The sequence below is a fragment of the Schistocerca serialis genome, chromosome 5 (genome assembly GCF_023864345.2).
Source record: "Schistocerca serialis cubense isolate TAMUIC-IGC-003099 chromosome 5, iqSchSeri2.2, whole genome shotgun sequence".
Taxonomy (NCBI): domain Eukaryota; kingdom Metazoa; phylum Arthropoda; class Insecta; order Orthoptera; family Acrididae; genus Schistocerca; species Schistocerca serialis.
In genome coordinates, this window is record NC_064642.1 from 491,313,509 (window position 1) to 491,336,565 (window position 23,057).

Here is a 23,057-nt window from a genome sequence, read left to right on the forward strand (position 1 = left end):
CCTTATGTATCATGTTGAAAGCTATAGCGATGTGAATGCAGCTGACCTCAGTGATTGCCATTTACAATGTTTATGTACTGCCAGGCATGCCACTTACTTACTCTGAGTTGACCACCACAATCCAACAACTTTCCACCCATTTTATTCTACTTGGGGATTTCAGTGCACACCACTCTCTTTGGGTGAGTACAAGTTTCACTGGTAGGGCCTCCTACTAGACCAGCTTCTTACCAACCTCGATCGGTGTCTTGCCAGTGATAGTTTATGTACCCACTTCAATGCCGCACATGGCACCTTTTCGGCTATTGAGCTAACGATCTCTTTCCCCCAGTCTCGTGGCTTCGCTGCATTAGTCACTACATGATGATTTTTGTGACAGCAAGAACTTTCCGGTGATCCTGTTGCTTCCTTGCCATCACCAGATGGATGGACCACCACATTGGATGCTTTGAAGAGCCAAATTGCAATTGTATGCTGTTATCTTCACTCTCTCTTTGTTAGACTATGTCACCCATGTCTATAAGTCCCATCCATTGCTGGCCAGTCCCATCGCGGACCAAAGACACTGCAGTAACTATTCAGGATCGCTGAAGAGCCCTGCAAAGTTTCAAGTGACATCCTTTGCAGACAAACCTTATAACTTCTAAGCAAATTTGTGCTAAGACCCACTACCTAACTATACACAGTAAGAAAGAATGCTGAGAGTGCTAGGGTGATATTTCTTGTGCCTGGGAATGTGTGCTCTTCATCCAAGGTGTGGGCCAGGCTGCATAGTCCTGTGGGCCACCAATGATCTAGGACCATTCCAGGACTTGTCCCTCAATACAGTCGTTGTACCAATGCTTCGGTTCTTGCTTAACACCTTGTGACTCACTTTGTGACAGCATCGGCATCTTCTGCTTATCCAAATACCTATCTGCTGCAGAAACAAGAAATTGAAGACATCCCCCTGTGTTTCAACCCCTGCTCCCCACCAAGACGAATTATGTAATGAATCTTTCACTGAGTTGGAACTGCTTCAGGCTCTTGCCTCATTTCATTATGTGGCTCCAGGCCCTGATTCAGTTTTTAATCAGATGATCCAACACCTGAATGCTACGCAAAGGCTATATGGCCTTCAACCTTATTTGGGTTGAAGTGTCTTCGTTTTGCAATGGTGTTATAGTATCGTCATCCCAGTCCTTAGACCGGGCAAAAACTGAATGTCCGTTGACAACTGCCACCTGATTAGCCTCAATAGCATGCTCTTTAAACTGCTTGAAAGGACAGTTGCCAGCAGATTATGCTGGATTCTAGAGTTCGGGCCTTTTATACCCCTATTATTGTGGTTTCTGGGAGGGACGATCCACAACTGACCACCTGGTCTGGTTGGAAACAGCAATCCTACAGGCTTTTCTAAATGCCAGCACCTCAGTGCAGCCGTTTTTGACCTACTTGAGGCATATGACACTACTTGGCGCCATCACATTTTACTTACTGTCAGTGATTGGGGCTTTCAAACCTCCCTCCTGATTTTTAGTCATCTGTTTTTATACCACTGGCTGTTCTGGATTTGAGTTGATACTTCACTCAGCTCTCCACAAGCCCAAGTGTAAGGCACCCACAGGGCTCTCTCCTGAGTGTCACACTCTTCGTCATCATAGTCAAAGGCCTTGTGACCTTTGTCAGGCCACTGGTTGCCCTTGTGCTGTATATTGATAACATATGCGTTTGGTACGGCTCACATTCACTGAGTGAGGTGGCGCAGTGGTTAGCACACTGGACTCACTTTCAGGATGACGACGATTCAGAGATGCCTCTGGCCATCCTGATTTAGGTTTTCTGTGATTTCACTAAATTGCTTCAGGCAAATTCTGGGAGGATCCCTTTGAAAGGGCACAGCTGACTTCCTTCCACATCGTTCCTTAACCCAATGGGACCACTGACCTTGCTATTTGGTCCCCTCCCCCAAATCCCAACCCACTCTCAGCTCCCACTCATAGCACCATTCAATGGGCCTCTGCATGGCCCATTTTCCATAGTTTCCATTTCTCTCCTGCGAAAATGTAGGTCGTGCATTTCTGTTGTTGTACTACAATAGGTCATGCGTTTCTGTCGTTCTACGATCCATCCTCACCCAGAACTCTGCTTGAGTACCCAGTGCTTGGAAGTTGTTGCACAGTCCTGTTTTTTCACTTTCTTTCTGATAAAAAGCTTACTTATCTGCTCCGTATTCATCAGCTAAAGACTAGCTGCATGCAGAAGCTTAACGCTCTCTGCTTCTTTGCCCACACCTCTTGGGATGCAGATCATGCTACTGTTCCCCATCTTTACGAGGACCTAGTTCTCATCATGGCTGGGCTATGGTTATGGGGTTTGTGGTTCAGTGGCACCTTTGGCTTGAAATTGTTAGACCCAGTCTATCATTGTGGAGTTTGTCTGGTGACACACTTTCCAGATTAGTGTTGTAGACACTCTCGTTGCCTAAGTGGGTATATTACGTTTTCAGTTCCAACAGTATCATCTCTTGGTCTCGTCCATTGTATCCCATTCTTTTTGCATATGAGGGGCATCGACCCCCTGATATTCTACCAGTTGGAATGTGGCTAGCTGCCACCTGCCAGCCTCTCCACCTTTCCGCCATGGAATGTACTCTCCTTGTTTTCATGTGCACCACTCCTTGGTTGATGCCCAAGCCATGAATTAGGATTGATTTATGTCAAGATCCTAAAGTTTCCATCACCTCCATGATCCTTTGGCATTTTTTATATTCAGTTCTTCAGGAGTTTCAGGGATGCTACCATCTTTTACACTAATGGCGGTATAACTTTTGGTAAGACAGGATATGCTTTCACATCCCCTGCCATTCAAAAACACAATTTTTTGCCAGGAAGTTGTAGTGTTTTTACAGTGGAGCAGACAGATGTTAACAGAGTCCTGCACTTTATTAAATGGGTCTCCCTTGACCGCATTTTAATACATAGTCACTTAATGAACACTCTCCATGCCATTGAACTGATATTACTCTTATCACACTGTGGTATCTGCTCATCAGTGCCCGATTAAGCCAGTGCATGTCCCATAGCAAATGGTAAGAAGAGGCCCTTGGTTTTCTTCAGGTCACAAAGTTTAGTACATAAAGTAAAACAGCACTTTACTTTGGTCCCCAAAAGATATGTACAATTTTTTGGGTGGTTATCATCATAAAAACATTTGAAATGCGAAGTTCTTTTCACACCATAAGAAATTATAAATGCTACCTTACTACAATTACACTTTTTTAAAATACAAATTCATTTTATTAAATTTGTAAAAAAATAATAATGTTAATACAGTGATTGAAATGAGGCATTCAAGGATCAGAAATTGAATTTAAGAAAAGAATTATATTTAAAGTCAAACCAAACAAACAAAAATAGAGACCACAGTCATTTTGATAAGAATTTTTAAAAACATTACCGTTCTGTGAGTACTGAACACGCAGCCTTTTGCTTACGAGCCTAGAGCGTTAGCCATTATGCTATGGAGCTGCAAGGTAAACTGATCTTATTTTTAATGGTCTAGTGTCTTACGATAAATTATTTTCATCACATTTTCTCAGAGGAGGCTCCACGAGGGCAGATGGCAGTGCGGTGTGAAGCCTGGCACCCAGTCTTACACCACTCTATTGGTGGTTTGAAAAAGTCAGTCCCATAAGTGGTGCCTCAGTGGCAAATAAATTTTTGCTGTAAGCGGAAATAAATGAATTACAACAATAACATTTTACTGTCAGGTCAAACACAGATAATTGATAGCTGTGTTGTTACATAAGTTGCACATAGGACCTACTTGGTTTTTTAAACTTAGTAGAGTATATCAACAAAACAAATAAATTCACCTTATTCTTCAGTGCATGTTATTTTCCCACCGGCAAATTTCGCAATCACCAGACAAAATTATATTTCACTCTCTTAATATGTTCTACAGTAGTATCGTACCCTGTTAGTCCACAGCAACATGCAAAGAAATGATGACACAAAGGAAACATTGGAAAAGCGAAACTATGTATGCTATAGTCCACCAACAAGGAAGCCCCCTTGCCCTAGAACACTCATATCAGAAGTATTTTAAGAAAAGTAAGTGTACTGCAGAAGGAATTAACGACTGTAACAGTAGACTTAGAAAAATAAATACTGTTTCCATTAATTACTTTCTTGGCAATGGCCTTGCCGCAGTGGATACACCGGTTCCTTTGAGATCACCGAAGTTAAGCGCCGTCGGGTGTGGTCGGCACTTGGATGGATGACCATCCAGGCTGCCTTGCCCTGTTGCCATTTTTCGGGGTGCACTCAGCCTCGTGATGCCAATTGAGGAGCTACTCGACCGAATAGTAGCGGCTTTGGTCAAGAATACCATCTTACGACCGGGAGAGCGGTGTGCTGACCCCCACGCCCCTCCTATCCACATCCTCCACCGAGGATGACACAGCGGTCGGATGGTCCCGGTAGGCCACTCGTGGCCTGAAGACGGAGTGCCCTTTTTCTCTCTCTTTTGTGTGTGTGTGTGTGTGTGTGTGTGTGTGTGTGTGTGTGTGTGTGTGTGTGTGTGTAACCAGTAGAGCCCTTTTCTAGCTGATCAGTTATTACAACTACCTGGGACAACATTAGGGAATTCCCCTGTACGTTTCGCAGTGTTGTCAACTTATGATGGTGTGGCCAGCACTCTTTTAGAAATGAGCTAAAATTGTTACTTCTCATTGTAATATTGGACACCACCTTCTTTCCATTGGACGGTATGTAGAAAACCATTCATCCCTAACTTTATATAGATTTTTTTTTGCAGCCAGGCACAGGGCCTCATAATGCTCGTCTGTGCTATTCATGACCTTCTCACTGAACATAGTCATACTGACTACTCAGTTGTCTTTCTTTGGCCCCAAATTATATGGGTATCCCAGGGAATGAACTGGCTGACCATTTGACTAGAGGAGCAATTATTCACCCTCGCCATTTTCTTTGCTAGTCCCAGGTGCATATTTGCAAGTGCAGATAAACTTCTGCTCACTCTGAGATGGAATGACATTTTTTTGGCGACTGCCCCCTGCATTAAACTCCACACCAGCATGGTGCTCTTTCTTCTGTTCCTCCTGGAAGAAATCCACCGCCCTATGTTGCCTCTGCATGGGTCATACTATGCTAAGCCATGGTTTTATTTTACATAATGAGCCACCCCACATTGTAACTGTGGAGCCTTACGGACAGTAATTCATATCGTGGTGGAATGCTCCCTTCTTCTGGTCCTCCATGCTAAGCATGGCCTTCTGAAATCTTTGTCTCAAATACTGACAGATGATTCACCTCCTTGACCACTTCACACTTTCATCCCTCTCTTATGTATTAAATGATTTTCAATGTAGTTTGACTCATTTTCGGCCACACCTTATATATATAGAGGGAAACATTCCACATGGGAAAAATATATCTAAAAACAAAGATGATGTGACTTACCAAACGAAAGTGCTGGCAGGTCGATAGACACACAAACAAACACAAACATACACACAAAATTCAAGCTTTCGCAACCAACGGTTGCTTCATCAGGAAAGAGGGAAGGAGAGGGAAAGACGAAAGGATGTGGGTTTTAAGGGAGAGGCTAAGGAGTCATTCCAATCCCGGGAGCGGAAAGACTTACCTTAGGGGGAAAAAAGGACAGGTATACACTCGCACACACACCCATATCCAACTGCACATACACAGACACAAGCAGACATTTGTAAAGGCAAAGAGTTTCGACAGAGATGTCAGTCTAGGCAGAAGTACAGAGGCAAAGATGTTGTTGAAAGACTGGTGAGATATGAGTGGCGGCAACTTGAAATTAGCGGAGGTTGAGGCCTGGCAGATAACGAGAAGAGAGGATACACTGAAGGGCAAGTTCCCCTCTCCGGAGTTCTGACAGGTTGGTGTTAGTGCGAAGTATCCAGATAACCCGGACGGTGTAACACTGTGCCAAGATGTGCTGGCCGTGCACCAAGGCATGTTTAGCCACAGGGTGATCCTCATTACCAACAAACACTGTCTGCCTGTGTCCATTCATGCGAATGGACAGTTTGTTGCTGGTCATTCCCACATAGAAAGCTTCACAGTGTAGGCAGGTCAGTTGGTAAATCACTGGGTGCTTTCACACGTGGCTCTGCCTTTGATTGTGTACACCTTCCGGGTTACAGGACTGGAGTAGGTGGTGGTGGGAGGGTGCATGGGACAGGTTTTACACCGGGGGCGGTTACAAGGGTATGAGCCAGATGGTAGGGAAGGTGGTTTGGGGATTTCATAGGGATGAACTAAGAGGTTACAAAGGTTAGGTGGATGGCGGAAAGACACTCTTGGTGGAGTGGGGAGGATTTCATGAAGGATGGATCTCATTTCTGGGCAGGATTTGAGGAAGTCGTATCCCTGCTGGAGAGCCACATTCGGAGTCTGATCCAGTCCCGGAAAGTATCCTGTTACAAGTGGGGCACTTTTGTGGTTTTCTGTGGGAGGTTCTGGGCTTGAGGGGATGAGGAAGTGGCTCTGGTTATTTGCTTCTGTACCAGGTCGGGAGGGTAGTTGCGGGATCCAAAAGCTGTTTTCAGATTGTTGGTGTAATGGTTCAGGATTCCGGACTGGAGCAGATTCGTTTGCCACGAAGACCTAGGCTGTAGGGAAGGGACCGTTTGATGTGGAATGGGTGGCAGCTGTCATAATGGAGGTACTGTTGCTTGTTAGTGGGTTTGATGTGGACGGACGTGTGAAGCTGGCCATTGGACAGGTGGAGGTCAACGTCCCATGCCACTTTCCTTGACGTACCTTGCGGATGTGCGGATGGATATGTGTGTGTGTGCGCGCGCGAGTGTATACCTGTCCTTTTTTCCCCCTAAGGTAAGTCTTTCCGCTCCCGGGATTGGAATGACTCCTTACCCTCTCCCTTAAAACCCACATCCTTTCGTCTTTCCCTTTCCTTCCCTCTTTCCTGACGAAGCAACCGTTGGTTGCGAAAGCTTGAATTTTGTGTGTATGTTTGTGTTTGTTTGTGTGTCTATCGACCTGCCAGCGCTTTCGTGTGGTAAGTCACATCATATATATATTACTGCTCCACACCTTGTTTTTATTATTGATGATCTAACTAACATCCCTTACATATTTAGCCTTCTCACTTTTACTGTTCTTAATCTGCCAACTTGAAGACATTATTTTCTCTATTATTGTCTTCGCCCTTAATTGCCCTGGCAGGAGTTGGATGCAGGGTGGGGCTTTTCTTGCCATTAGATGAGCCCTGGGAGAATCCCTCATCTGATCTGACCTATGTAATGGTCCAAGCCATACACTTCCCTGTAAATTCTTTCTTAGGTATGGCATCAGTATTGCCTTCAATACCTCAGTCTTCTCCTACATACTTCCATCACCAGAACATGTACTTTGTGGACATCACTAATTCTGGATGAGCTACCCGTGGTTCAAGGGACTGATTCCCTTGCTGTTTAGTCACCAATGAACCAACCAACCATAGTTAAATCAGTTTCATTTTTTATTTCATACTGGTTGATGATCAGAAAGATTTAACCAAGTAGCTGATTTGGCGTCTTCCACACACTAATATATTTTCAGTTTTGCAACTTTTCTTTGGTCCATTAAATAATTACAATGTTACGTAGAGGATGTAATCAGCAGTGCAAAGTAATCACAAACACTGCTTCAGTCCCCCTTGATTGCAGTTAAAACAAACAGTTGTGTTTCAAAATCTGGTTCCGTGATTTCTATCTGGTTAGGTTGGTAACCAATTGGTGCCATCACAGTAGTTACGCAGTCACCGTAAGGACATTGGACTTTGTGGGCTCATGGGTTTCTGTTTTTTTTTTTTTTTTTTTTTTTTTTTTTTTTTTTTTTTTTATTTATATATATATATATACTCTCATCCTTGTCAAATAAGTGTTATCAGTTGCTTGTGCTTCTCCTTAAAACTGTCTCTGAAACCAGTGGCAGCTACCATTGTAACGCCGCCACCATCAGTCCTGTATCACCAATTGTAGTGACTGCACGGTGATGTAACAATCGTACTCACATTTCAAGATTTGAATTGTTAAATGAAATAAAATTTTGTTACCCATAGATTTAAGGCCCCAGTGAGGTTGTAGAATTCACCTGTGGTACATTCTTTCAGGGAGAGGGGAGGAGATATGCTAGAGCACCCCAGACCCCAAACATGAAAAGCTCTTGTTATTTAAATTCTACAGAGAACCCATTTTGTTCTTTGCCTTTCCACTTATGCAATAGCAATAGACCAGTTCATACTGGAATAGACCAGGTCATCATCTGCAAATCCACTCTACTAATTGTTATGTCTGCACTATAACACAACAAATATTCCATGATAACCAAATTTATTTGATCTTGTGTCACTCAAAAACAAAACTTAAGTTTGACTACACAACACTTTGCTGGCTGTAGCGCCAAGGAGAAATGAGATTCACTAGCAGAGAATACAAGTCCAAACCACTGCCAACCACTCGATACCAATGCGTCGCAAGTTTCCAGCCAGGGAGGCCGCAGTACGGTTCGGTTGTCGTGAATCCAGCAGCCGGGTAGTAACACAGTCATTGGCGAAGATTGAACTGGTTAAACGGGCTCAGGGAGCTCGCTTAAATCCGCAGGTCCGGCCAGTCAGTGTGTTGGTAGATGGCGCCCTTGTACGGTTGCTCACTCTGGTGGCAAGGGCAGCACCGCCAGGGTAATCCGTATTGATAGTGGTGTGTACGCTGCTGCCTACCCCGCGACGACGCGTGCACTTGCGCCAGTTGTTGACATCGTGTGCGGCGCCAGCGGTACTCGCTGTGTGCCGCGCGTGTTGTAGCACGCCGCGCCGAGTTGACGGCTGCTGTGCGGTGGCTGATACGACACCAATGAAATCAGATTGCACGATCAACTGATTTGTGAGACTGAGGAGCCCTGAGACGAGCCAGCAAAATGTCTGTCTTTTCTGTAATGAGCTGCCACCAGAGCAGATGATAAATGGGTTAAGTCTGCCTTATCTTTGCATATCTGTTCTCCTCCGACATAGGTCTGCAGGTGGAGGAGCTACCTTCTGTTGTTCTCCTGGCAGTACGGCGGTACTCAACACGTAGTGTCCCCCCCCCCCCCCCAAACACACACACACACACACACACACACACACACACACCTTTTTCTCCTTCCCCTCATTGGCAAGCAGATTGATGTGGTTTCTTTTTCTGAATATGGATACTGTGTATTAATCACAAGACCAGCACACACCACTTTCCAGTCCTGACTACACTGCTAGATGTGTGTGCAAAAGCTTTTTCTGGAGATACTGAAAATAGTTGTTCTGGCATGGAGTCATGTTACACACTGATCAACCAGAACCTTATGACCACCTACCTAATAGCCAGTATGTGTTTGTTTGACATGGATAACAGCGGCAATACGTTGTGACATGGAAGCAAGAAGGCCATGGTAGGTCACTGGAGGGAGCTGGCATCACATCTGTGCACGTTGCGTAATTCCCTTAAATTCTAGGGAGAGGGGATTTGAGCTCTGATGACACATTCGATCACATCCCAGATTTACTCAGTCAGATACAGATCTTGCTAGTTGGTGGGCCAGCACATCAATTGGAACTCACCACTATGTTCCTCGAACCACTCCGTCACACTCTTGGCCTTGTGACATGGTACATTGTCTTGTTGAAAAATGCCACTGCCGACAGGAAACATGATTGCGTGAAGGCATGTACGTGGTCTGCAACCAATGTCCGATACTCCTCAGTCATCATGGTGTCCTGCACAAGCTCCACTGGACTCATGAATGCCAATGTGTATGTTCCCCAGGGCATAATGGAGCAACCGCCAGCTTGTCTCTGTGCCGTAGCACTGTTATCAAGAAGCTGTTCCCCTGGAAGGTGATGGATTTGTGCCCTTCCATCAGCATGAAGAAGAATGTATTGGGATTCCCCAGACGATGCAACTCTGTGTCACTGTACCAACATCCAGTAGTGGTGGTCACATGTCCATTTGAGTCGTAATTGCTCATGTTGTGGTGTAAACATTAGCACATGCTGCAGAAGCCCATCATTCTAGATATGCACTGAAACTCCACAGTCCACTCTATGATATGTGGCTGAGGGCACCCCATACCAATACTAGTCATTTTCCTTCCTGTTAACTCGCAAATAGAATGAGGGGAAAACGCCTGTTACATGTTAGAGGCATTTGGTGTGCCTTATGTTCAGAGACACTTTTACTCTGCCCAGCATTTAAGTCTGATGTTAGTTCTGCCACAGTTCCCTGCCTGTCCTGTTTCAACAGTCTGACCAGCCTATGACATCCAATCCCTCAATGTCTGGATGTGATTTCACCTTGGTTTTGCCAAGTGTTGAAGACATTCACCACAGCACTCATCGAACATCTGACAAATCGTACAGTTTTTGAAATGCTCATGCCATTGCAATCTGCCCTCAGTCAAACTCGATAGATCACGTGCTTTCCCCATTCGACACACAGACAGTACGCACACTGATACAGGGTTCTTAACTTAAAATCTATTAACTTGTCAAAGTTAAAAAGGTGAAAAAAGACTTGATGTCTAGGTCAAAGCAGTTATGAGGGTTGCTCAACCTCGTGACATTAGGGCAAGAGAGATAAGGCTACCCCCAACTCAGGCATGAAGAATAGAGTAGGGGTACAATTTCATACAGTACTGGCAACGGACACCATTTTCTGCATGTAAATTCATTACTGCAGTGCCAGTTGTGGGAGATACTGTACATTGGCAGCAATAGTAAGGAATGCGGAAACCTTAACTAAACAGTTCACCTGTGACAAGGAAACATCTGTGGCAATTTATCAGTCTGCAATTTATCACCCATCCCTACTTGTAGCACACATTTGGTGGAAACTCTGCAGAACAGGTGTATTTTTAAAATTGTGATTAAAATGCCTGGAAAGTGTTGCTTAGCCAGCTGTGACCGTGACAAGATGAATATAAGTAATGGCCATTGCCATCAAAAGACATTCACAAAGAAAAGTGTAAGATTTGTGTAAAGGACATTGATATAGTGTTGATGGGAGAAGCAGCATTGAAAGCTCATATGATTTTATTTGATTTTTTATTGGTCCAGTTTTATCATACAGCACAAATTGTACAATTGATATTGGACAGGTCAAAGATAAGTTACAATAATACATAGTATTAGCAAAATAGTAGGCAAATTAAAAATAGGTACCTATTACAATTAATTTTGTTACGTATTCAGAAATTCTCTGACAGAATGGAAACAGTGTTTTATTAGAAATGACTTTAGTTTAGCTTTAAATATTGGATGAGAAGCATTTTTTATTTCCTCTGGTATCTTATTGTGTAGTATTATACCAATTGTAATTATGCTTCTCTGATAGGCTGTTGTTCTGTGATATTTTTGTTGTATATTTGATTTCCCTCTGGTATTATAGTTGTGTACATTTTTGTTCTGTAGTAGTTTGCCTGTTTTCAGGAGGTAGTCCCTAGTGAACAAGATAGTTTCATAAATGAATAAACTTGGAACATTTAGAACACCAAGCTCAGTAAAATGTGATTTACAGGACTCCATCTTTTTAAGGCCACAAATTATTCGTAGAGCTCTTTTTTGCATTCTGAAAACCTTTACACTGTGAGTTGAGTATCCCCAGTAAATGATCCCATATCAGACTAGTAAGTGGAACTGTGCATAGTATGCCTGCAGTACTGTTGTTTTGCTTGTTGTAGCCTTTAAAATTCTTAGGCCATAGCACATAAATGATAGTTTTCTAGACACGTTATTTATATACGTCTCCCACTTTGTCTTGCTGAACCCATAGACCCAAAAATTTTGTGACACTTACATTTTCTAGGGGATCATTTCTTAATTGTGCTTGAACAGACATTTGATTAGTTGGAGGAATTAAATGAAAATTGACACACACAGTTTTTTCAGTATTTATAATGAGTTTGTTTTTTGTGAACCACTCAGAAAGTCTTTTCATAGTACTTTCTGCTGTGGAGTGCAAAGTTTCTAGACTGGATCCAGTGAGCAATATGCTGGTGTCAACGGCAAACAGGATGGTTTTTGTGGGACTCATATATTCAACTAAGTCGTCTACGTAAATCAAGAATAGTATTGGGCCTAAGATTGAGCCCTGTGGTACGCCATATTTTATTGGTAATTCGCTAGAAAGAAAGGAGTTGTTTCTTGTTTTATTCATTTTGTTGAATTCATACTGAAGTGATACTTTCTGCCTGTGGTTTTTTAGGTATGAACACAACCAGCTATGTGCTACACCTCTTACTCCTCGTCTTTCTAATTTTTCGAGCAGAATGTTTTGGTGCAGGACGTCAAAGGCTTTTGATAGATCTAGAAAAATACCTGCAGCTAATTTATGTTGATCAAGGGATTTTAAAATGCAATCTAAGAATTCAAAAGTTGCTGTCTGTGTAGATTTAGACTTTCTAAAACCATGTTGTTGTACTCTAAGAGGTTCATATTTATTTATGAAACTTAAAAGCCTGTCATAGCAGAGTTTTTCTAGAATTTTTGAGAAGGAACTTAACTATGACATGGGTCGGTAGTTTGATATTTTTTCAGAAGAACCTTTTTTTAGCAGTGGTGAAACTTTTGCTATTTTAAAAATAACTGGAAACACACCAGTTTTTAAAAAGAGGTTGAAAATTTTTGCCAAGTGGTTTGCTATGTGGTGAGCACATGCTTTTTATATGAAATCAGGTAATTCATCAAAACCACTTGACATTTTATTGCTTAATTATTTAATTTTACTTACAATTTCATTGGGGTTTGTTTCATAAACATACATAGAAGCAGTTGAGATCACTGACTTGTTGGAGAAACTTGGGACTGGTGCTTCACAGTGTAATTGAATGAGATCTTCAGCTAGTGAAGTGAAGTATTCATTGAATTTTTCCACAACTGAATTTGGGTCTGTGACTTTTGAACCTTCTAGTGTTAATGGTACATTCTTTTTCTTAGGAGCTGAACTACAAGTTTCTTTCTTTATAACTCTTCACACGGATCTCATTTTGTTAGATGAGTTTCTTATCAAATTGTCATTCCACATAATTTTTGCCCCTTTGACTACTCTACCGTAGATTCTTTTGTATGCTTTTGAATAATCTGCGAATTCTTGGGTTACTCTACATTTCTTATAACAGTTCTGCAGAAATCTATTTCTCTCACTGGAAATTGTTATGCCTTTAGTTACCCATTGCTTATTATTGTTAGGTTATCAAAGGTGTTATTTTATGTTGCATGTAACTTGGTGAGAATATTTCACTTGATGTGCTTAAATTACACGTGTTACACATTAATTCATGAATGAGTTGTTAATACACTTAATCTGTACCTACTTGGATAATAATTATTGTTTAGTATCTGAGGAGGTGAGTGCTAAAATTTATCAGAAAGGTGAGGTATAAATGAAACAAATGATTAATGATAAAACAAACGGTAAAAGATTAGTGTGCAATCATGATCGCTCGAAATTGTGGAAATTTAGCATGAAGACGAGGTACTTTACAGTCAAAATAATAACAATAAAAATCACAAGGATAAAGGTAAATTACTTGGGCACTGCACTTAATGGAGTGCTACACCCACAAATTATATTGCAAAACTTGTAATTTCACCAGCACTTTCATTATATATGTGACACAAAGACATAGAATTCTCACAGCAAGATTACATCAGCTTAAAAGTGTGAATTACAGACCACATCATTCAAATTCAGTATGGCATATGCTGGATTGTTTCTCTGCCGCCATCAAGAACCAATGGAGGTGGAGCTGGGTTACGTGAGAAGAGAGCTGTGCCGCCAGTAGATCAATTCCAGTACTGGAACACTAAAAGATGCAAACAGTTAAGAACATTACAGAGCCCCATTTATCAGCCTGTAAAGAACAAATGATGATAATTACTTTTACACAATATAACATCAGTAATGACACAGAGGCGTCGAATTGTCCGGCTGGTGGCAAGTTTTTTGACTTTTAGGCTCCTACCACCTGCAAAATTCAAGTATGTGGCCAATTCAAGGGAAACTGTTAAAAGGAAGTACTCGAAGAATTGTGTCTTTTGAAATACAGTTTGTAGCTGTAACATGTATCTGGGGGAAGAAATTTGCCATAGGTTGTAAACTGCAGAGGTGGCAATAATTATTTTTCAAAATTGATTTAGGGCTTTATATTAATTACCAACAGTATTATTAAAAATAATACCAGCAAATTTTTCTTTCTTTATACGACAGAAACACACTGCATTAATGAAACAGCAAGGAAGCACGCTGCATTTTTTAAAACCAAATGCAGGAACATAACAAAATGTGGACAATTTACTTTAATTTTCTAAAGACTTGCGCTCAAATTCAGCAATACATGAAGCTCCAAGCTTTCAATACTCACCAGCAGTAAAAGCATACTTGTCAGAAAATGAATGTCTGAAGGCTGAAGTAATTAGGGGCAAGGAAAAGCTGTGAATCAAATTATTCTTTCAAGTCATGTACAGATATGTCATCTTCATTTATAAATATGTTTCCTGATAATGAAACAGCGAAGTACTTCACTTGTGTGCCTATATAATTTGTTTTGGTATTGCACCACATTTCAAACAGTTAGTTTCAATGCTTAGATTCTGTAGATGAGTACACACTTTTATTTCATGAACTTTAAATACACCCGCCATACGAAGCAGATGAATATTTCAGTTAGGTTTTGGAATACAGACTTATATCAGGTTCATACAAGACACTTTTTTTGTATTTTAATGGGCCGTGCAATAGCAGAGAATATTAAAAATTCATTTATGGCTGCTGTAGAAAGTATCAAACTTAAGACTTCTGCAAATGTCTATGGATGAACCTGCAGTAAATAAAAAATTCATTAGTATTCTGCAGAATAATATGAAACAAGATCATGGAAAGAAATTATTGGAATTAGGCACCTGCAGCTTACACACCCTACATAATTCTTTTGAAAAAGGTGCTCATGCTTCTTGTTGGCACATAGGTAATTTCTTCAAAGTTTGTGTTATTTATTTCATGACTCGCTTGCAAAAGTTGAAATGTACATGGAACTTTCAAATTCATAGAAAGTAGGTCTATAATTTTGCCACTGTAGATGGTTAAAAAATCTTCCTCTGAAGGCTCAGGAAATTTTGGACTGCATTTCTCTGTTTGTTGTTAATGTAGAAAAGTGGAAAATTGCCAATCAGTTCCTGTAAGGTTGTTTCATTGGCAGTTGTTGTTGTGGTCTTTAGGCCTGAGACTGGTTTGATGCAGCTCTACATGCTACTCTATCCTGTGCAAGCTTCATCATCTCCCAGTACCTACTGCAACCTACATCCTTCTGAATCTGGGTAGTGTATTCATCTCTTGGTCTCCCTCTATAATTTTTACCCTCCACACTGCCTCCAATACTAAATTGGTGATCCCTTGATGCTTCAGAACATGTCCTACCAACTGATCCCTTCTTCTAGTCAAGTTGTGCCACAAACTCCTCTTCTCCTCAGTTCTATTCAATACCTCCTCATTAGTTATGTGATCTACCCATCTAATCTTCAGCATTCTTCTGTAGCACCACATTTTGAAAGCTTCTATTCTCTTCTTGTCCGAATTATTTATTGTCCATGTTTCGCTTCCACACATGGCTACACTCCATACAAATACTTTCAGAAACGACTTCTGACATTTAAATCTATACTCGATGTTAACAAATTTCTCTTCTTCAGAAACGCTTTCCTTGCCATTGCCAGTCTACATTTTATATCCTCTCTACTTCAACCATCATCAGTTATTTTGCTCCCCAAATAGCAAAACTCCTTTACTACTTTAAGCGTCTCATTTCCTAATCTAATACCCTCAGCATCGCTCAGTTTAATTCAACTACATTCCATTATCCTCGTTTTGCTTTTGTTGATGTTCATCTTATATCCTTTCAAGACACTGTCGATTCCATTCAACTTCTCCTCCAAGTCCTTTGCTGTCTCTGACAGAATTACAAAGTCATCGGTGAACCTCAAAGTTTTTATTTCTTCTCCATGGATTTTAATACCTACTCCGAACTTTTCTTTCATTTCCTTTACTGCTTGCTCAATATGCAGATTGAATAACATTGGGGAGCGGCTACAACCCTGTCTCACTCCCTTCCCAACCACTGCTTCCCTTTCATGCCCCTCTATTCTTACAGCTGTCATCTGGTTTCTGTACAGATTGTAAATAGCCTCTTGCTCCCTGTATTTTACCCCTGCCACCTTCAGAATTTGAAAGAGAGTTGTCCAGTGTCAAAAGCTTTCTCTAAGTCTACAAATGCTAGAAAAGTAGATTTACCTCTCCTTAATCTATCTTGTAAGATAAGTCGTAGGGTCAGTATTGCCTTGCGTGTTCCAACATTTCTGCGGAATGCAAAACGATCCTCCCCGAGGTCGGCTTCTACCAGTTTTCCATTCGATTTTACAGAATTGGTGTCAGTGTTTTGCAGCCGTGACTTATCAAACTGATAGTTTGGTAATTTTCACAGCTGTTTGGTGTACAGAACTGAAGATAATGTATTACATCAAAGTTAAGGGATAGTCAGTTTCCAGTGAACCATTAAATAATTCTTTGAGAAATGTCTTCTGTTGCTTTCTCTTGAATGGTCTTTATTATAAGACCAGAACTGTCTACAAAAAATTCCAGTTCTGCTTGATGACTGTCAAGTTGTAACAGTTCTGCCTGCTTTATTTATTTCATTTGATGTCCTCTGTGTCGACATACTGCATTGCTACACTGACTGAAAACTGGGTTGTGGATTCCGACACTGACTGCCATAAATAATGTAGCCGACAGGTGTACAGTTTTGTTTCAGAGTATTTTAATTTCACTGCTCACAAGCCCCTAATAATATATAGTTATATGTTTAACTTTCGATATGCCTCATTAATAGTTTGCAGGCAAACCTCCACGTACTGCTACAAAAGTTTCCTGTTGAACATCTATGAGCAGTAAAACCTAATCACGAAGTTCACAGTTTTTGTAGAATAATCTGGTATGTATGGAGCAGACACTGTCATTGCTTTAACACACGGCCTATTGGTGTAACACTTATTTCACTGTTAAGTTGATGCATTGTTGTCATTCTAACCAACACAGGTTCCTGATCTGAAACTCGGCCATGGACTGACTGTCTTGTGACCAAAAATCAGGCCCTTATATATCATCACAATAATAGGTGCTGAAACTACACATTGTTTGAAGTTTAATTTACAAAAATTACAATTAAAACTTAACTCATTTGATTAACTGAATATATCGAAAAATTGGTTGTTTTTAACAGTTTCTTTTACTACCAAAGTTAGTCCGAATTATTTGTTTAAATCATGAAATTAACAAATATAAGTACACAAACAATACTTTTGACAAATGTGTTAATTACTTTGAAATTAACGATAGGCTGTTTTTGTTAACATGTTTCCGGCTAAAGCCAAATAGATACTTTAAGAATACTAGCATTTCGTCTTCCAAATGTTTATAATTCGTAGAGAATTTATATTTGTTTATATGTCAACAATAAAATTTAAGTTATGAAACAATTACTGATTTCTCCGTATAATGGAAGATACTAACTAGGAATAGTCAAAATAAATTAGAAAATCAATTACATACATAAAACTAAGCTCAAAATTAGATCTAGTGTTATATTCTTTAAAACTGAGGGTCAACCTTTCTCTATTATGAAAGTACAGATTATATTCACGTATTTTAATGGTAGTTAGTTAAAATTGAAAAACGAATTTTAAGGAGGCAGATGGCAAAACAAGAGGGGAAGTAAAAATATCCCAGCTTGCTCCGTCACAAAGTGAAAGATCATTCACATGGATAAGGGATAGAAATGGACTCAAAGTTAAATCCTGTGGGACTCCTCCTGTGATTTCTACCCAATTACTAAAATTTTCTTCCTTTCACCATTGTTTGAATTATTCAGAACAATGTTTTGCTTTCTGCTTGTTAAATATTGTTGAATTGATGGCCATACACACGCAAATATTATGGAATTGATGGCCGTACACACAACTTGTTTGAGTCTAAGAGAGTAACATCTTCTACGCAGTTAAACACCTTGGAGATATCACAAAAGTATCAGCTAAAGTATTTTGTTATTTGTGGCTTGTAGTATTTGGTGATGAATGTATAAACAGCATTCTTAGTTGAGCAGCCCGTATGGAATCCAAACTGTGGTGTTCTAAGTAAATTCTACTTAAATATGAGACTTTCTTGAGAACATTAATTTTTAAATATTATTACATATTAAGTTGAAACAGTCAAAATCTATTAATTCCGGCCAAAGTGTAATGTATACTTTGAACTATTCTATGATTTTTGTTTGTGGATCACTAGTTGGCTGTAGTGCTTTATCCATGAAAGCCAGGTTGTTCGTTTGCATGATTAAAATCCACTGTTTTTTCTGTGTGACTGGTGTCATTTTAGTGAATATCTGGGTACGAGGTGCACTCCATGAGCCTTTGTGAGTAATGATGTAGGTTGTGAGGTTGGTAGGATAGGGAGATTGAGGGAAAGAAAGATTGTGCACTGTTGGCTGTTAAAACTGCAACACAAGAATGGATAACAAATAAGAAATTTGTACTTACAGTGCATATACATTTAGAAGAAAAGTGTATCATTAGATTTTTAGGTGATATGGAGGTATTCATGCTGCAGAATTTAGACATAGAGTTTCGGCCTCTAGCAGCAACATGGCTCTAGACATCGAGTCAAACTGGGCTTGGATGACAAATATGGGTATGTCATTCTATGCTACTTTAGCTCTGTGCTGGTGTTCATCAGTGTAATGGTTGGCATTTGGTGGTGCACCAGTCTCTCAGCAAAGTGTGACCAGATATTTTCAGTGGGTAAGAGATCTGGAGTGGTGTACTGACCAGAAACACAGTTGAAAACACTCTTTATCAAGGCAGATCAGGACAACATGGGCAATGTGTGGACTTCTTGAAAGATAATGTTAAGCAGACATCATAGGTAGGGCGTAGCCACCAGTCCTAAGAAATAGGAAAAGTGTTCACTACTGTCCGTAGTACTGGCTGTGTTGGCAGTTGTCATGTACCCAAAGACACCCTGTACCATGATGCCAGGGGCACATGCATGCACGCATGAGCACACAGGTGTGTACCCTGAACAAGGACGTGTCTGAAAAGATGATGTGGTGCCACTTCTGTGTCGATTGTTGTCATCGGGCTTACAGCTGTTGGCACGTTTCTCTTTGCATTGCTGTAGCATGGGAAACTGCAATAATGGTCACCCACCTTGCTGACAGTTTGTGGCACTCCAAGCAGCATCACACTGTCTTTGTGGATATCTGTCTTGTTGCAAACAAGCCCATTTGTGCCCTCTAGGTATGCGTTGTAACTGTACGAGCCTGAATGGCCAAGTGAATGGTATGTCTGTCCTCTTGGCCACTAGTGGTAAGATACCACTGAAATCCTCTGTGTCCCTCCTGAAACCAGCAATTCTGTATTTGCGTGACATTCCTGGCATCTCAGCCAAAGTGACCAGCATATTGCATTACATTAAACCATGGTCACGATGAGCTCTTTCCTGCCGCTGTTGAATTTCGGTGCCAAATAGTAGATGGTATAAACTGTAGATGTAGTAGGTGGTAATACTTCTTGTCTGAGGTGTAACGTGTTCTTCTAACAAACTCACATGCAAGTATGAGTCTTGAATGAGAAACCTGCAGCACAATTTTATTTTGTACAAGATGCAGATGGCGTTAGTCTTATCTAGCTTATGTTGAAATGATAATCATTTCCCTATCTAAGGATGTAGTACATGTTATGCTGATTTGGCATTTATTTCATTCCTTCGTGGTGTTCAGTTTTAAGGGTCAGCAGGGTGTAAAGCTGTAGGACACAATAAATTGGAGGGTAAGTGAGATATAGGGATTGTAACTCTTAAAAGGGCAGACTGCAATGGCAAGGAAGACATTAAATGGGAACAGAAAAGAGAATAGCAAAAAGGAAACAGCAGGAGGAGATCTGGTAGCACAGAGAAAAGAAAAAATGTGAGATGAGTACTGATTAGTGAAAAGTTCAGGGAAGGTGGGGGACGGGAGAAGGGACAGCCAGTCTCTAGAATGTGGTGGGAGGGTATGTTGCCATTTTCACATTTCAAAATAGTTGGTATAGGGAGAGGAGGGTGCATGAGCCATTAAACTACTGAATAACAGTGGCAGTATGTGATCTTTATACATATTTCCTTCAACAGAAATGAATAACAGAGTTAATTAATTCCCATTCTCTGCTAGTGACTAATCATGCAAGAAAAATTGGATGGTGATCATGGCTAAATAGGATAGTACACAGTGCTTGTAGTGGGTGATAGATAAATGTAGCTGCTGTGATTAAACAAGAGGTGTCTGTCACACCTCTGTAGTAGTGGACGGGTATGAGGAATGGGGAGTAAGGAATATTTCTTACACTTCATTCTTTGGCAAGATCAGATTTCACTAAATCTGTCTGTCCTTCAGTTTTTATCTATGTTTATCGTATTTTATCCATATTGCAAGAATTATTTTTTCCTTAATCTCTGTGCCTTGCCTTCTCACTGATCGTGTGCTAGTTCTCTCATTCCAAACCATCCTCTTCCCCCTCATCTCTGTGTTCAAAACCTCTTCAGTCCACCCTGTGTCCATTCATTCATTCATTCATTCATTCATTCTGTCTATGTGGCCTGTCAGCCTATGGCTCTTTGGTAACATGCTATAGGACCATCAGATATATTTTTGCTCCTCTTCTTTAAGTTTGGTTAGTGTTTTACAATTATTAAATATAATTACCTGAACCTTAACCTACCCTCTTCCCTGCTGCCCTAGATTTCTATTCTTGGACACAGATTACATCTTATTTCATTCATGCAATAGTAACAGAAGTACACATGTAAAGTGTTGAAATGTGTAGGAACAGAGCTTAGGGAGCATCAATGGTAAATTTTACCTGCACTCGACTCGAACAAGTGATGGGATGTACACTAAGTAATTGTCGGTGTTCTGTCAAGCACTTCCTGTATTGTAACAATTCCTGTTTATTGATTTTGAATAAAAACTTGTTAGGCAGTACTGGTAGAAAGTAATTTTCAGAAACACTGTCTTTTTTCCCAAGATAAGTGTCATATTTTTCACTGTATAGGCCTGATTTTCAGCAGTGCTTTTGTACTTTGGTGGACCATGATGGTTTTTTTCCAATGTGCTCTGATGAGACAACTGTCAGTCCTTTGTGTTGTAACAGTTCAGCTGCATGTGTTGAGAGTTTACTGGTCCCCATACCTTAATAAATCTAAAATAATCTACTTCCATTTCACTTTTGTTTTGTTTCTCATATGACTTATGAAGAATGTATTACATTGTATAAAAGTTTTGTGTGAAATGCATAAACGTGATTGTGTAACTAACTTTAGTGTGTTTTATTGGTAGTGATATACCTGATGATGCTGATAAAACAAAGAAAATGTCACAGAGACTGTGTTTTTTTTATTCTAATCAGTTAAATTATGACGTTTATACTAAACAAGCCTCTACAGCAGTATTGAGCCTAGTCCTATGTACGTACTTACGCTATACAGGGTGTCCCAGGAGGAATGCTCAGTATTCAGAGATATGATGGGAAGCAAAAATGTCTAGTGAACAACGGGCTCTAAAATGCATAGCTTAAGAGCTATTAACACTTCTTCATCTTCAATACTGTGAAACAAATCTTTCCTACTGCAAGCTCTTTGCTTTACAGATTTTGGTAGGAGACAGTGGACCAAAACAGGGAACAATTGTCTACTAAACATGGGCTATAAAATGCATACCTTAAGAGCTATGAGCACTTGCTCAGAGAAGAGATGTCATTCACAGTAGTGAAGATGAGAAAGTGCTCATAACTCTTAAGGTAATATTGACCATTCCTCCTATGACATCCTATATATCTCAACATTAACCTAAGTTGTGCCTTTATTATTTAGTAACTTATGAGGCTTATACTTCTCTCTCTCTCTCTCTCTCTCTCTCTCTCTCTCTCTCTCTCTCTCTCTCTCTCTCTGTGTGTGTGTGTGTGTGTGTGTGTGTGTGTGTGTGTGTGTGTGTGTGTGTGTGTGTGTGTGTGTGTAGTAGTAGTAGTAGTAGTAGTAGTAGTAGGTTCATGATTATGTGAATAGTTGTAGTATGTTAAGTACCGTATTTACTCGAATCTAAGCCGCACTTTTTTTCCGGTTTTTGTAATCCAAAAAACCGCCTGCGGCTTAGAATCGAGTGCAAAGTAAGCGGAAGTTCTGAAAAACGTTGGTAGGTGCCGCCACAACTAACTTCTGTCGTCGAATATATGTAGCGCTACGCAGGCATGCTTCACAGGCACAAAGACAAGTACTGGCACCAAAACCTCTGCGTCAGTAAATAAATAAAAAAAAGGTGGAAGACGAGTTTTTTTTTCTCCGCCCCGAGTTTCGACCACTGCATTTTCATACATTGTCCAACGAAGTAGATACAAATTCCGTATTGTTCCTCTTCGAACGTAGCAGCACTTCAATGTACTACGAAAATCCGACTGGCAAGACTGTTTGGGATATTTGTCAATATGGCCAACTCTGCTTTCTGAATTTTTTCCTAACTGTGAGAAGAAATGGTTGCTAATAGGAACTTTTATGAATTGTGAATCACATGCAGTATTCTCTTCACCATAAGAATAATACGAATATAAACATTTTGCCATGTATTCTTTCGTGTTTGCTGCTGTCTCATTTAAATCCTGTCTGCCTAATAAACTACGAAACTAGAGTGAGACAACAGCAGATGAGGAAGAATATACATACCATGTCATGTTTATATTCGTATTATTCTTATGCCTAATAGTGATACAGTCAGAAATGAAGCACGGCAATTGACTAGATTTTTAAATCTAAGATGACTCTAATTTCTGTGCATAATGTAATGTACTAAAGAGGCGTCTGCAAAGATTTTCAAACGGAAAAAATTTTCGCTAAATTCATGTTCAGAACATCTTCTATTATA

General features: G+C 40.4%; 1 protein-coding gene across 2 annotated transcripts in view; it reads left to right on the forward strand.

The window, feature by feature from the left end:
- The window catches only part of LOC126480784 (uncharacterized), a 351,871-nt gene that overhangs the window by 85,553 nt on the left and 243,261 nt on the right, over window positions 1-23,057 (forward strand). The window lies entirely within an intron of this gene.